This window comes from Mastomys coucha, unplaced genomic scaffold, assembly GCF_008632895.1.
Source record: "Mastomys coucha isolate ucsf_1 unplaced genomic scaffold, UCSF_Mcou_1 pScaffold6, whole genome shotgun sequence".
NCBI classification, from domain to species: Eukaryota; Metazoa; Chordata; class Mammalia; order Rodentia; family Muridae; genus Mastomys; species Mastomys coucha.
The window spans coordinates 40,606,311-40,623,325 of NW_022196912.1; the positions used below are offsets into that span (position 1 = coordinate 40,606,311).

At 43.6% G+C, this 17,015-nt stretch overlaps 1 protein-coding gene across 6 annotated transcripts in view; it reads left to right on the forward strand.

Moving 5' to 3' along the window:
• Positions 1-17,015, forward strand: part of Mboat2 (membrane bound O-acyltransferase domain containing 2) — a 129,163-nt gene that overhangs the window by 73,503 nt on the left and 38,645 nt on the right. The window lies entirely within an intron of this gene.

Here is a 17,015-nt window from a genome sequence, read left to right on the forward strand (position 1 = left end):
AAAAAAAAAAAAAAAAAAGATGAAAACAATAGTCACTACAATAATATGGCATATATCTCTGTTTCTTTTTCTGTTGCTATGGTTGCTATGACAAAATACTCTGACAAAATTAATGTAAGGGCAAAAGTGTATATTTTAGCCTACAGTTCAGAATACAGTTCATTGTGATGGAGAGGTCAAAGGCAGCAGGAGCTTGAAGCAGCTGGTGATGTCACACCCACAGTTAGGCACAGACTGTAGCAGTGGAGGAAGGTAGGAAGGTAGTGCTTAGCATCTTTGTCTGTTGTACATGGTTGAGGACCCCCTCTCACCAGGGAATGTCCCATCATAATTTAGATAAGTCTCTTCTGCGGTGGGAGAGATGGTTCAGCAGTCAAGAGCACTGGCTGCACTTCAGGGGACCCAGATTAAATTCCCAGTATCCACATGGTGGCTCACAACCTATGTATGCATGCACGCATGCATGACAATTCAACCCTTTCCCTGAAGAGGTAACTGGTAAATTGATAATCTTCCATGCAGAGAAATTGTTCTCTTGGCTTCTTACTGTGGCTTAAGTATGTTTTTCTAACTGACCACAGCGCTTTTGTAATCAAAGCTCATTGATATTTTTAAGCTATACATTTCCTGCATTTCCTTTGTCTAGTAAAAATGAGCAAATTTGACAGGGGTTTCTCTCTACCCCACAGAAAAAGCAGGGACAAAAGAAAAGTCCCAGTGGGAAACTCCTTCCCATTGTGAGAGAAAAGATAGAGACCACTTAATGTACATTAGGTTTAAGTACACTAAATTCTAAACTTAGATGTTAAATGAGTGAGGTAAGAATTCAGGTTCTCTTGAGGCACAGAACTTATAGAGCAAATCTGTCAATCCTTCTTATCTGTCTATCTAGAAAGGAGAGTCATTAGAATGGCTTATAGGCTGTGGTCCAGCTAGTCCAACAATGGCTGTCCAACAGTGGAAAGTGCAAGAATCTAGTAGTTGTTCAGTCCATGAGGCATGGATGTCTCGGCTGGTATTAAGTATATGCTAGAATCCTGAAGAGGGCTGTAATACCAGTGAAGGAATGGAGTTAGACCACTCCCCCCTTATCATCGCAGCCCAGCTGGTCCTTGGTCATCATGCTCCTTTCTCTGGTCCCTGAACAAAATACTGACTCAGCTGCACCCGCTGCATACTCCCACCCCATCCCCCAGCAGGGGGTGTTGTCATGGTTCCTTGCACAGCTGACTCTTCTCACCACTCAGATCTCAAGCCATTTCAAAGACAACCTCCCCTGGGACCCAACCTGCCCTCTGAAGTGACTTCACTCAGTTGGTTGCTGGCCCATGGGTCTGCCTTTAAGAGTAAATGACACTCCCCTCAACACCAAGTCTGACTATAGCACCAAGAGAGGGGCCTGGATACTGAATGAACACACAAGTGTGCATCAAGAGTGTTTGAAACTTCTCATGCTGAGAAAGAAAGCCAGTCATCGTCTCAGAGACTGGAGACTGTAAACAAAGAGGCAGGGGTGGAGACGGTCACCGTGCGAGGGGGGAGGATGGAGTGAGGGAGGCCAGAGTGGAGATGGTGTGCGAGGAGGGAGGGTGGAGTGAGGGAGGCAGGAGAAGAAGGCAGAGTACTCACAGGCCTGTGTTGGAGAGTTAGAGAAAGCAGGCAGAGTGAGCTTTCTTCTTTCATGTTTTTTTTTTTTTAAAATATAGACTGCTGGCAGAAAAGTACAGGCCAGGTTAAAGGCAGATCTGCCCATCTCAAAGGGTCTAGGTTAAGGTGGGTCTTTCCACCTCAGAGATCCAGATTAGAAGTGAGTCTTCCCATGTCAAAGGATTTAATTAAGAAAAAAAAAAATTAGGGCTGGTGAGATGGCTCAGAAGGTAAGAGCACTGACTGCTCTGCGGAAGGTCGTGAGTTAAAATCCCAGCAACCACATGGTGGCCCACAACTGCCCTTAATGAGATCTGATTCCCTCTTTTGGTGCGTCTGAAGACAGCTACAGTGTAGCCGGAGTGAGCAGGGTCTACCAGAGTGAGCAGGGTTGACTGGAGCAAGTAGAGGTTCTAAAGTCAATTCCTAACAACCAGATGAAGGCTCACAACTATCTGTACAGCTACAGTGTATACTCATATACATAAAATAAATAAATCTTTAAAAAAAAAAAAGAAAGAAAAAGAAAAGAAAATCCCTCACAGGTATGCCTAGTCCTTTGGGTCTTAGTTAATTCCAGATGAAGTCCAGTTGACAACCAGGACTAATCATCACAGGTAAGGTAGGAAATGCCATTTTTTTATGGCAGAGCAAGCAGCTGATTAGAGTTTAGTGCAGAGGGTGAGATGGAGTGTCCCCGCTTGTTTCCTGTCACCACTGCTCTGTCACTGAATAGAAGAAGCAGATAGAGACATTGTGTAAAGGAGCAGGCCTGGTTGTGTCAAACTAAATTTATAAGGAACCCAGAGAGCATTGACTTTCGGGGTTGTATGCCAGTTCCCATCATAAGGGATTTTTGTCCTGACCTAAACACAGCTTTTTCTTTTCTCCAGGGCCTGATGTGTGGCTTAAAGCATAGGTGTGCATTCAGTGGTCAGGCAACACAAAAGTTATTTGTTTCTCATTAGGTATTGAGCCCCTGGCAGGCAAAGGCCTCATTGTTCTTTTCAATTTAGTTTCTGGCACATAAAAATGTTCCCTGTTGCAACCACATTACTTTCTCTGACTTGAAACAAGTAGGATTAGTTAACTTGTAACTCTTCTTTTTTTCAACTCTCTTACATTTTAAACATAGGAATACTTATATTATGGGCCTGGGCTTAATATGTCTGCCTCTTTTTGTATGTGAGAAGAAGGGGAAGTTATTCAAACAGTGGATAAATCAAAATAAATTTTCTCCCAGAAGAGCTGAATTTCAGGAGGTTGAAAGGTTCGTGCTGTTAGCACAAAGGACAGCACAGAGTGGTTTATAGACAGAAGAGACTGCAGGAAAGAATGTGTCCAGTAAGCCGGGTAGTAGCCACACTCCTTTGAGTGGCTTTCGCTCAGGTTGTCTCCTTGCTTCTAGGAATTTTACCCAGAAGGCTTTGTGTATTCCAGACAGGCTGTTTTATCCAGCAGCTTCTTCCTGCTGGTTCCTCTGCTTCCTGCTGAGCTGTGGGAAGCACTTGGACCTGTGAGTCCTCTGCACTCTCCTGTCTCCCTGATCGCCATCCTTCCCCCTGGCCCAGTAACCATCTCCACCCCGACCTCCCTGACTCCATCCTCCCCCATTGCACAGTGACCATCTCCACCCCTGCCTCTTTGTTTACCAGTCTCCAGTCTCTAAGACAATGACTGCGTGCACTTGAGTCAGGTATTTTGTTCAGGGACCAGAGAAAGGACCAGTCTTGCTGGGGTGTGATGATCAAGAAGAGTGGTAGCATGAGCCTAAGAGGAGACTGGGTCATGCAGTTCTCAGTGCATAGGGAACCTGTCAGGGAGTTGAAGGGAGAAGTCAAGCTATCCTCACTGCTCTGCGAGGCTGGGCTTCCCAGTGGAAAGGTTAGACCAGTGGCTGGTATACCACTAAGTGAATGCTGGGAAGATGCCAAGGAGAGGAGCGTGGGAGGAGCTATAAGAGAAAGGAGTACAGGGTGGTGGACAGGGTCTGTTCCTAAGGCAGGCCTACAGTGACTGAAGAAGGCATAGGGGAGGTGGAGAAAAAAGAGGAATCTTTTGCAGTCTTAAATACCAGGAAGATGTCATTACAGTCTGTGGAAGGAGGAGGAGAAACAGTGTACTCGTGAAACACCTACGAGGGCCAGCTGAAGGCCGAGAGCCTTTTAAGGGAGATGTGAGAGTGTTAATGTCCAGTTGTCAGCTGCTCTGCTGTGCAGGGTAAAGGCCTTAAAGAAGGGAAATACGTAGGGGAAGAAAGAGGCCTGGGCTTAGTATAAGAAGTCAAGGCAGCAGCTAGCCATGCCTCTACTCCAGGTCTCACTTCTTTGTTGATGTCACTAGACTCCAGCTTGGGTCTCTTGTGGCTCCCTCATCCTTGTGATCTCCATTAAGAGATGTCAGAGGAAGCACACAGAATATAAGGTAAAGAGCAGGTGAATGTGTTTTATAAACTCAAAGGGAAGAATGGACAGTGGCCGGAGAGACCACTGCGGAGGAAAACACTCTCAACCACTGCGGAGGAAAACACTCTCAAGGAGCGAGAGTAGCTGAGGGCTCTCAACCTTCCTAATGCTGTGCCCCTTTAATGCAGTTCTTCATGCTGTGGTGACCACCAGCAATAAAATTAGTTTTGTTACTACTTCACAACTGTAATTTTGCTACTTTATGAATTATAAGGTAAAAATCGACATTTTCTGATGGTCTTAGGCAATCCCTGTGAAAGGATCGGTCAGGCCCGATAGGGGTTTAGACTCACAGGTGGAGAACCACTGGAGTAGGCAATGCCAGAGAGGCCGATGCAGAAGAAAACACTGAAATATCGAGAGTGGACAATGGCTAGAGGGACCACTGGGCCAACCCACATTTTAAAGTAAGCTTTACACTGCTCTTTCAAGTCCCTAAAATACCTGTGGCTTTCCCGAGTGCTGATTCATAAGCCATTTGGAGTAACTCTTAAATGAAGGGACAGTAGTGTATTTTTGTTCTTTTCCACAGAGCTTTCAGCTAGGTAGCCACCTTCCTGTCTTTGGACAATGGCATGGCTCCACTAGGGCATAATACTCACTTTTTTTTTTTTTAACCAGAACTCAGTTCCTGGATTTTACATGGTGCTAGCTATGAGGGAAGGCTCTGTCCTCAGTGACCTTCAAGCCTGTTAGTCTCTGACATCAGCTTCAGACTCCAGGTTTTAAACCTTGCCTTGGTTTCAGTTTGGAGATCTCTATTTTTTATTTTAAAGTTTATCCTTGGAGACCTCTGATCTTCTACTTATAGATCTATTCTGACTTGAGTGTGTCTCTCACCGTTCAGCATACACATGACTACTTACTTATTCCCTAAGACCTTTCCCATAATCCTTCTTCCACGATGATCTTTGCTAGAGCTTACCTGCAAACACTTTTTTAGGAACCCTGAACACCATTGTGCCAACTAAGCCTATTTCCTATGTCGGTCCCAGTTTTCATGAGGTAAAAGTCACTGTGAGCTGGTGATTCTCTGGCTCTTAGCTTGAAGGCCTGAGCTTCCCTGGGCCCCCTCTGTTCTGTCTACTGCACTGTCTAGCTGCCTGCCTTGTCATCCTGGAGGGAGCCTTTATCTACTCAGATCTCCAGAAGCTTCCTCGGACTCTCTGTTCTGCTCCTGACTGACCCCTGCGCTCAGTCTCATTTGTACGAGTCTGTTCAGGCATGTACCAGAACACCTTCTGCGTTCCAGGTCCTCTGGTACATCTGAGGTCTGGGAAGAGCTCAGCCAAGCAGAGGATACGAACACAAGAGGAACATCGAGAATTCAGATTACAACATGCGAGAAGGACATTTTGGACAGAACATGCTGTGGATATGAGGGTCAGGGGGGCCAACGTTAGACGTAGAGACCCACAATGCCCACCGTGCTGCTTCATCAGTGGAGTCTGACTTGATTCTAAGCTGTTAAAAGGGAGGGTGTCCTTTCTTCTGCGACTTCTTCATCCCCGTGTAAAAGATGAGTGTGTGTGTGTTTGTGTTATGGTGACTCCCAAAACGAACTCTAAGGGAAAAAAAATGAGGAATTCAGACTTCAAATAAGGATATCATATTTATCTATGTAAGCATGGATGTAGCTGAGAAACCACATGCCTGGATAGTTGGTTCACCTTTGGATGAGCAGGGAATGATCAGTCACTGAGGCCTGTATAGTCACTCCATCAGAGTGTCACGGCTTAATGTGTATGACATAAAAAATGTTCAGTTTTACACTTCTTACAGTTTTACCAGATATGTAGTAAGTGCATTGTTAGTATGGCATCCTAGATTAGCACAAAGATTTTTTGTTTGTTTGTTTTTTGGTTTTTTGTTTTTTTTGAGACAGGGTTTCTCTGTGTAGCCCTGGCTGGCCTGGAACTCACTGTGTAGACCAGGCTGGTCTCCAACTCAGAAATCCACCTGCCTCTGCCTCCCAAGTGCTGGGATTAAAGGTGTGCGCCACCATCGCCCGGCAGCACAAAGATTTTTAGAAGTTTGATACTATGATAGGGGTTTTCAGACCAGATGTCTGTTGCAGTCTAGAAGATTAAACACAAATACCTGTGTTTTCTTCTAAACACGGTTGAAGAACATTTGGGTGTAGATTGTAGACTCACAGGAGGCCTAGTGATATCAAGATGCTTGAAACTCTGATTGCATATGGTGACATCCCAGAGAGGCTGATACTCCAGGGGAGATAGGCAGTTTATTCGGATCCATGTAGTTTTGAACACTAGGTGAAATGAACTATTGGCCAGCAGAGCAGAATTCCTGCTCTGAGCCTACTGTAGGACCAGACTGTTCTGTCACAGAGGGCCAGGGTGTAAACTTTAACTTGTAAACTCTGTGCCTACATGATTTTTATAAAGTCATGGACAAGAATGCAGAAGAGGCAGGCCCCCACACCCTTTGCAGTGTTGATTTTAGAGTCACAGCATGTGCTTGAGGCCATGTTCTCAGATGCTATCACATGGAAAAAGAGTTCTTCACGTTGCCTCATACACGATCGCTTAGTAAAGCGGACAAACTTGACTGAACAGACATTCTTTAAGAAGGAAACATGGGCAATTTTCTTTTTTGTGTGTGTGGGAGATTTCGAGACAGGTTTCTCTGTATAGTCCTGGCTGTCCTGGAACTCACTCTGTAGACCAGGCTGGCCTTGAACTCATAAATCTGCCTGCCTCTGCTTCCTAAATGCTGGGATTAAAGGCATGTGCCACCACTGCCCGGTGGGCAATTTTAAAAGAAGCATCTTTTCTAGTTCTCTGGTTTTATTAGACTTCAGATCCTATCTTGGCCCTGAGTTTTCATGGCTTGCTTGTTCTCTTCTTTTGTTCTTATATCGTACATCTAATTGTCTTTTTTTCTAGCATATGTTACATTGAAACATTTTACACAGTGCATATTTAGCATTTGGCAGGTAGCCAGTTTAGTTGCTACTTACTCCTAATTATTGCTATTAATTGCTAATTAGCAAGTTTTAGATACATTCATTTTATTTTATATGTGAATATTTTGCTTGCATGTTTTGTCTCTGCACCACATATGTGCTTGACACCATTGGAAAGGCATTGGAACACTGGACCTGGAGTTCTGTTTTCTTGTGAACCACTGTGTAGGAATTGGGAGGCAAACAGGATCTTTTGCTAGAACCACCTGTGCTCTTAACTGTGGAGCCGTCTCTCCAGCCCACAGGCCTGTCTTTAAGATGCTGTCGATTATTGAGATTTTTACAAACTGTCTCAACATCTTTGGGGTTAAATCCAGGGTGTCTCCACATTACTCCTGTGCACTCCCCTGCATGAGTATTGATGGTTTTGTTCATTTGTAGCTTGGGAATAATTTTTACGGCTATTCAAATGGGCAGGCAGTTCCAAGGCCAGGGCGGTGGTATGTGCTTACAGTTGTGTATGTAGTTCCAGCTGCTTGAGAGGCTGAGGCAGGAGAATCACTGAGTCCAGGTGGCATTTGAGCAACATAGCAAAACTGGTTCTCAGGAAAAAAAAAAAATTAAAGTAGAAGAGCTTGCTGTGCTGAATGATTTCTGGTTTTATTTTGTTTTGAAGTACTATGTCCTAAAAATAGAAATGAATGACCAGGCCATAGATGTTTCAGAATAGATTTAGAAAGGACTAGCCTTGAGGTGCAAGTGTGAAAAGTTACTTTAGAAGTGTCTTTTTAGTCTCATTGCATGTCTAGAATGTTCGAGTGTGTGCTGAGAGGGGAAGGGTGGACTTTAGAGATGCCAAGCTGAAGGAACTTGACCTTGTCTGGAAGGTTTGTGTCAGGCACCAGCAGAGTTGGCCGAATCGGCTTCCATTGCCTGCACTGTTTCCACTGGGCAGCTCTCGGGAGCACAGTGAGAGGAGAGCAGCGAGGCCCAGCATGGCTCAGCAAGAAGCCTTTCGGCCAGACCACAATTATCTTGAAGGTGAAATGGGACAAGTTAATGCAGAAATTGCACCAACTGGGAACTGTGAGCGACCTGGCAGTGCCTGCCTGCAGATGCTTCAATTCAGGGTTCTGCCTGAGTGGTAATGTGTGGTAGGGTGGTAGCCAGGCTGCTCGCAAGGGTCTCAGACGCTTCCTGCCTTCCTTGCCTCATAATGCCTACCAAGAATGGCAGATCACACTTGTAATCCCACCCAGTACTTGGGGACCAGGGAGAAAGGATCAACATGAGTTCAAGACCAGCCTGGCTACCTAGTGAATGAGTTCCCACCTAAGCTTTAGAGAGGGAACTCTGGCTCATTATAGCCACCACAGAGACCTGATTTAGCCATTACCAACTAACCTGATGTGGGTACCAAGTCCCTTGTTTATCTAGCCCCTCAGTTTGCTGGTTTTTCAGCTTTGATGAATACAGAGGTAGACAGTTTGGCATCTGTCTTATGTCAACCTCATGGGGGACCTCATCTGGAATAGCATGTGGGCACATGACTCATTTAAATCGAGCATGTGTGAGCCATGTGTGCCCCTACAGGGAGACTCTGAAAAATACCAATTCTGTTTTCCTTGGTTGGAATAAAAAAATGAAAATCCGTGTAAGTGTTTATCATTCATCTTTTAAAAGCTGAGTAAAAGTTTTTTTTTAAAAAAAGAATAGCTTTTGGGGAATAATTAAATAAACATGAAAGTTCTAAGGTGCTGGGCAAAGATGTTAGATTAAGTTCTGAGCACCCTCTAGTGCTATGGGACAATCAGTCAGGGGAGCTAGGATGGCAGAAGAGAGACCAGTTCCATGATGGTTGTGGCTGGAACGTGTGCCAGGTGGGAAAGCACCCAATTCAGGGAGTAGTTTGAAGATAGATGTGTATACAGGCAGGAGTGATGTGAGGTGCAGAGATTTAAAGCATGGGCCTGGAATGGTAGTTAGACATTAGTGACCTTAGGGTCTGGAGATGAAGCTGTGTAGTGCTTGCTTATAGAGCACTAACAAAGCCCTGTTTTTAACCCCAGCCCTGAAACACGAAATCAACCCCCTACCTCCTTCTCTCTCATTTGAAGTAGACAACTGGAGAAGGTCGGCGTAGCCAGAATGCTTAGCTGCTAGTGCAGTGCTCAATAGGTAGCCACGTTGAGATGGTGAGCAGTTTGCTGTCTTGATCTTGGATGCCTGAGACATATCCTGAGGCTAGAGGCAGAAAATGGACACTGTTACAATGGAGTAGGCATTTAAGATCCTGGGACTATTGAATTCCTCTTGGAAGCAAGTGGACACAGAGAAAAGAAGCAAACTGGGCTCTTGGGCCTAAAGTGAGGGAATCGCTGTAGAGGAACCTAATGGAATTTAATTAGTTCCAAGTCATTTTAATTTGCTTTGTTTAGATATAATTTACCCAAAACAAGTTACCTGTTCCGGGAGTATGGGTGTGCACATAGAGATCTGTTTAACTGCTTCCCACCCACTACAGAGAGGACATTGCTCTTTTGCCGAAGAAGCCCCATCATACCCTCATGCAGTCAGTCCACTCATCCCCTGAAGCCATCAATCCATTCTCAGTCACTTAGAGTAGCTCTGCCTACTCTAGAATGTCATAGAAGCTGTCATATTCGGTGCGACGCTGGTCCTGGGGAGACATGAACAAATGTCTACTTGTCCCAGATAGGGAACCAATGATAGATCTGCCCAAGTCCTTCGTGGTGAACCAGCGAGATTTATTGAGGCAACTTAAAGGAATTTGAGTGAGGCATCACTACAGGAACAGATGTGACCAAAAAACAGCTCTAACACCCAAACACGCCCAGCATTCTCTCAATGTGTGTCTCAGCAGTCTTTATTGCTATTTAGTGAATCTGGTCAGTTTCAGGGACTTCCTGAAATTATTGAGTTACTTATTATTAGAGCTTAATGAGCTTTCCCTACAGGATGGAATGTTTCACCTAAATTTAGAATATAGGATGGAAGGAGAGAATCAACCCCACAATTGTCTTCTGACCTGCACATAGATGCTGACACACATGTATACTTGAATAAATTTAATAACTAAGAAAAGGGGCTTGGTGAGATGGCTCAGCGGGTAAGAGCACTGACTGCTCTTCCGAAGGTCCTGAGTTCAAATCCCAGCAACCACATGGTAGCTTACCACCCATAATGAGATCTGATGCCCTCTTTTGGTGTGTCTGAAGACAGCTACAGTGTACTTATATATAATAATTAAACCTTTGGGCCTGAGCAAGTGGGGTCTACTGGAGCAAGCAGAGGTCCTAAAGTCAATTCCAACAACCAGATGAAGGATCACAACTATCTGTACAGCTACAGTGTACTCATATACATAAAATAAATAAATAAATAAAAATAACTAAGAAAAAAGAGATGATTCCTTTCTGTTCTAGCAGTATGTGGTCTGAACATACCACAATTCTGCATCATTTCACTTCTTTTTTTTTTTTTAAGATTTATTTATTTTATGCGTATGAGTACACTGTAGCTGTACAAATGTCCATGAGCCATCATTTGGCTGCTGGGAATTGAACTCAGGACAGCCCCACTTGCTCTGGCGTAATACACTGTAGCTGTCTTCAGTCACACCAGAAGAGGGCGTCAGATCTCATTAGGGGTGGTTGTGAGCCACCATGTGGTTGCTGGGATCCAAACTCAGGACCTTTGGAAGAGCAGTCAGTGCTCTTACCCGCTGAGCCATCTCACTAGCCCCCATCATTTTACTTCTTAATGAACTTAAAACCTGTTCAAATTTTGAGCTATTGATATTCAAACTTCTAAAACATTCCTACACAAGTATTTGTGGATATGTTTTTTGTATTTTTATGTAAATATCTAGGAGAAGAACTGTTAAGGCGTGGGATTAAAGTACTTTAATCCCATGCAAAAAGTTGCCAGAGGTTAGAAAAAGAGGAGGAAGAAGAGAAAGAAAGAAATAGCCTTGTATTTTCATTATAGAGTTTGGGAGAATGACTTGTTTTATGTTTGCGTTAACACATTATTTAAGACTTTTTCTTCTGAATATCATCAGCAGTGCCTTGAACATTTTTGTGTCAATTTGACACAAGCTAAGTCATCTTAGAGGAGGAAACCTCAACTGAGAAAATACCTCCATAAGATCATGTTGTGGGCAAGCCTGTCGGGATATTTTTGTAATTAGTGATTGATGGGGGAGGGCCCAGCTCATTGTGTGTGGTGCCTTCCCCGGGTTGGTGGTCCTGGGTTCTATAAGAAAGCAGGCTGAAGCAAGCCATGGGGAGCAAGCCAGTAAACAGCACTCCTTCGTGACCTCTGCATTAGCTCCTGCCTCCAGGTTCCTGCCGTTTCACTTCCTGTCCTAACATTTAAAGGGACATCATCCTTCAGTGATGGACTAAGATGTGGAAGTGTAAGCCAAATAAACCCCTTCCTCCCAGTGCTGCTTTTGATCATGGTGTTTCATCACAACAGTAGTCAACCAACCTAGCAAAGACAAGACAACCTATACTAATTGTACAGCATAATGATTGCATTATGACCTTCTCATGCATGCCAACAACCTACTCTGATGATAATATAGTCTCTGTTGCACACTAACATGCACAGTGCCATTCCTTGTCCCCTTGTCTGGACACTTTTCTCTTCGCAGGTAGTCCTTTTTCACTTTGATAAAATAAAAGCCAAAGAAGCTGGCTGGCTAGCCTTTCTTTCCTTCTTTCTTCCTTTCTCTCTCTCTCTTCCTTCTTTCTTTCCTTCTTTCTTTCTTTCTTTCTTTCTCTCTCTCTCCTTCCTTCCTTCCTTGTTTGTTTGTTTCTTTCTTTCAAGATTTATTTTATTTTTTAAATTTATTTATTCATTTAATGTATATGACTACACTGTTGCTGTCTTCAGACACACCAGAAGAGGGCATCAGATCTCATTACAGGTGGTTGTGCGCCACCATATGGTTGCTGGGAATTGAATTCAGGATCTTTGGAAGAGCAGTCAGAGCTCTTAACCACTGAGCCATCTCTCCAGCCCCCAAAGAGGCTTTCTTAGGCTTTAATTCCTTGTGCTGGGGATAGAACCAAAGGCATTGGAAATCCCATGTTGCCCCAGTGAACTGTACCCCATCCCCCAACAATAGATGATGTCCCCTCTTTTACGCTGATAGTCATTCACTGTAGCTTTGCTTTAGATTTTTCTGATCAGTACTTGTGCCAACAATGTTTTCTTGTGTTAATTGTCTAACTATATAATTTGAGTGAGATATTCTACTCATATCTTTCCACTGTTGTTGCTTTTGTTACTGTTCATCCTTTCTGTGTGTTGTTTACCAGCCCTTTGTCCACTGGGTCCATTGTGGATATGTTTCTGCATTCTCTGACCTGCCTTCCTGTCACTTAGTGATGACTCACCGGAGAGAACTTTAAATTTTTGATAAAGTCAGTTTTTCAGTTTTTAAATTTCATGCCATGACCTGCTTTGTGTCCTTTAAATGCATCAGCAGGGGAAAAGCAGTGTCTACAATTCATGGTGTATATGTATAGTCCATCAGCTTTTTGTTTCTATAACAAATGCTTGAGAAAAATCAATGTGGATTTCATATTTTGAGAGGTTTTGATCCATGAGCATTCAGCCCCATTGCTTTGGGGTCTAAGGAAGGTGGCAAACACATTGTGGTGGAAATCAGGGACATAATATAGGAAAGCTGTTTACCTGGCAGGAGGGGGAAGGAGAACCTGCAAGGGTCCCTGCAGGGTTCCCCTATCTCCTTCAAGGCACACTCTCAAAGATCTCTTGCTAGGCTCCACCTCTTAAAGCTTCTACTTCCTCCCCTTATGGATGCTGCAGGACCCAAAGCTAACACAGGGGCCTTTGAAGGACACTTCAGGTGCAAACTATAGCACCACAGGTACATGGCTTCCCTTCTAGGCCCCTTTTTCTATACATGATCTCTTACCTTGGCCACGTGGCCTTGGTTATGGAAGCAGGTGATAAGGGTTTCTGTTTCTTCTGTCAGAGGACACACAAGCTACTGGAACAAAAGCACATGAGCAAAGAGCTTTAGGAAATATGGACCGAAGGGGGCAAAGAACAGGATAGGCAAGTATTAGGATGCTCACATTTGTTTGTTTGTTTGTTTGTTTTCGAGACAGGGTTTCTCTGTGTATCCCTGGCTGTCCTGGAACTCACTCTGTAGACCAGGCTGGCCTCAAACTCAGAGATCCACCTGCCTCTGCCTCCCAAGTGCTGGGATTAAAGGCATGTGCTACCACTGCTCTACAGGATGCTCAAGTTTATTATGCAGATGTGTTGCAGTAAGGGGGTCAGAATAGGCAGAATCCCCAGCCATTTATGAAACCAAGTCTCAAAGGGGTTGCAGCATTGTAAAGATCACACAAGGCGACATGAACAGGCTGTTACTCAGATCTGTTTGAGAAGCTCAGTGAGCTGTCCCTCCAATTTGATTTCACAGGGTAATATAAATACAATTGTGAGTTTCTGTTTTCATTTCACCATGATTTTCAGCCCTGTGATGACAGTAACGTGCTTTTCACTTGAGAATTCTTTGCCAGTCTCCTCAGCTTTGCCAGTTCATTAATTCCTATAGTCCTTAAGTACCGTGTTGTGCCCTCAACACTTTCTATTTATAATGAATAGATATCTGAAATGTGGTAAGAAAGCATTCTGTTCTTGCACGCTTCATAAGCTACTGACCTATTGTGTGTATGTGGTTGGGAGGGGGTGTGCATGCATGTGCTTATCAGACCAGAGCTTGGTGTTGGGTGCTGTCTTAGTTAGGGTTTCTATTGCTGCAATGAAACACCATGAACAAAACAAAAGTTGGGGAGGAAAGGGCTTATTAGCTTACACTTCCACATCACTGTTCATCATTGAAAGAAGTCAGGACAGGAACTCATATAAGGCAGGAATATGGAGGCAAGAGCTGTTGCAGATGTCATAGAGAGGTACAGCTTGCTAGCTTGCTCCCCATAGTTTGCTCAACCTGCTTTTTTTTTAAAAAAAGATTTATTTATTTTTTGTATATGAGTACACTGTGGCTGTCTTCAGACACACCAGAAGAAGACATCAGATCCCATTACAGGTAGTTGTGAGCCACCATGTGGTTTCTGAGAATTGAACTCAGGACCTCAGGAAGAGCCGTCAGTGTTCTTAACTGCTGAGCCATCTCTCCAGCCAGTCAGCCTGCTTTCTTATAGAACCCAGGACCACCAGCCCAGGGGTAGCCCCACCCACAATTTGCTGGGTCCTCCCCAATCAATCACTAATTAAGAAAATGCCCTGGACTGAGGTCATATGGAACGTTTTCTCAGTTGAGAAATAACTAGCTTGTGTCAAGTTGACATAAAACCATTGAGGACAGGAGCCTTCCTCAATCATTCTCCATCTTTGTTTTTTGAGGCCTGGTCTCTCACTAAACCTGGAGATAACAAATTCATCTAGGCTGGCTGTCTCCACTCTCACCCCCCTCCCCCCCCACACACACTCCAGTGCTGGAGTTACATATCCATGCCACACCACTTGACTTCTACCTGGGTTCTGAGTGCCTATCATACTCACATTACAACAAGCATTGTACTGACTGAGCCAGCTTACTAGTCCCTTAACTTAATTTTAGTAGTATTAATCCTGAGCCAGGATGCTCTTGGCTGCAAAGAACAAAACCCCAACTCAGTGCACAGTGGTGTGAACAGAAAAGTAGAGAAAGTATTATCGCTCAAAGCCAGAAGTCGTGAGATGGGGCTCTTCCTTTAGCTAATTCAGTGATGCTGTCTTTGGAGTATCAGACTCTCCAGTTCTATTTAATCTCATGCCTTACTACCTAAGCATGTCTACTGTCCAGGCTAACGCCTTAACAAGAACTGGCTGCTGCACTTTCAGATATTCTAGCAGCAGATGTCACACTTGAGGGATGAGGCAAAGCTGTCCAAATCCTCTGTCATGCTTCATCGACATGTCTCCCCACAAGTTGATCAGTTGTAGGAGGACAAGAGCTCTGGGATGGAGTCTGAATAGTTAGAGTCCCCAGGAACTGGCCTGGAGCGAGAAATCCATGCCTGAGAGAGAGATCATACAGACAGTGTGATAGCACTCTGATTTGAATTGAATTTGGATTTTATTTGCATCTATGTTCTTCTTTGGAGATATTCAGTAGTGCTCATATATTAACTGGATCATTTAAAATATGATTGTGTGCATATTGGCTTCCATGCCTGCTTTCTCTGCTGATGCGTGAACTTGAAAAATCAAAGGCTTTCCCCAACACAGTTCCTATAGTATATCTCTCATAGGGAAAGGTGACAGCAGGCATCTGACTAGTTAAGTCAGTTGCATGTAACAGAAAAAAAATAACACCTAGGCTCTTCTTCTTGAGGTAGGGCTATCCAGAGCCTGTATAGCAGCCCAGCGACATCAAGAAAGCAGAGGACTCTTGTTCTGTGCTCCATTACACTCATATGCAGGGCTGAAGGAAAGCCATCCTGCCTGCTCAGCCCCTCTTTTCTCTAAGAAGACATAACACAGTACAGCGGTGTAAAGAAACCTATGGGTATAATTTTAAACTACGCAGTAGTCAGTTTAAAAACTAAACCATAACCAACCTTAGAAATAAATGTTATCTCCCCTCATATAACCAATGACAACATGTAAAAGTATAACCAAAAAAAAGGGGGTAACAAGTCATTCAGTCTTTGTCTTCAGTTGTCCCAGAAAATTCGCTTGGATTAGCCACTTTTCAAGAGTTAAGTGCATGTGGGTAGCCAGTACTAGTCCATGTTTTACAACTAACTAGCTTTCTGGGAATGATGTATATATAGCAGGCAGTCGGGGTTCCCTCTGTGGCTTCCACATCTGTGGGTTCAGCACTGTGAGCAGAAAATGTTAAACATCCATGGTGTCTCTGTTGAAGACACACAGACTAATCATTCCTTAAACATGGCCTGTTTATATACTGTTCCGCTTGTGTTAGCCACCCAGAGTAACCTGTTACAGGATGGTTGAAGTGTACAAGGAGAGGAAGGAGGCTTCTGTGCAACTACTGTGCCATTTTATGTGAGGGACCCGGAGGTGTCGGGTGGACCTTGGTATCTGGATCGGGAGCTGGAATCAACCAGTTTCTTTTAGATACTGATAGCGCTGTATGTACGTACTTATTTTAAAATGGATGGATGGGTGGATATTGAGTCCATAATTTACAAATAATGAGATGTCTGGTACACTTCCTTGTAAATGTTGTGTGCACAGTTCCCACGAGATGCTGTCATTGAGTAGCACCAGCGTGTTCATAGCTAACCTGAGATTGCAAGACCGCTTTGGTTTGACAGCACTGGCTACAGATTGATTCAGTAAAGTAGCTGCTCGCTGAATTACTGATGAACTAATGTCACTTGAAGGTGAGTGCTGACTGATGTATAAGCTAATGAGATAGAGGTGGTGGTACCCCTTCTCACAGTGGCTGACATCATCTCTTAATTAAAACAACTTGAATTATTACTGTCTTCACCCACAATTGAATCCTAAATTAGGGTCAGTGAACGTTTTCTCTAATAAGATGAGATAATAATTCTTTTAGGCTTCTATGGTTGCTGTAAGACAAGAACAGCCACTATGATGCACAAATGTGCTGGGTATGGCCAAATAAAAAATATGATTATAAAACCAGACATTGGATTTTTTTTCTTAAAGGCTAAAATAGATGATTTGATTTAATGACCAGATTTATCTTACTTATCAATTTCTGTCACACAAATACTTCTACCCTAATTAGGTGAGAAATGAAATCTCTGAATGTAGAGTTGAGTAGAATTGCTTAGTATTGTACCATTGTGTAATATTTTCACCATTATACTGCAGACCCACAACTTTGTCCTAAGTGTACTGAGTGAAATAAGAAAGTAGTATTGTCAGTTCAAAGAAAGTGTATATATATATATATATAT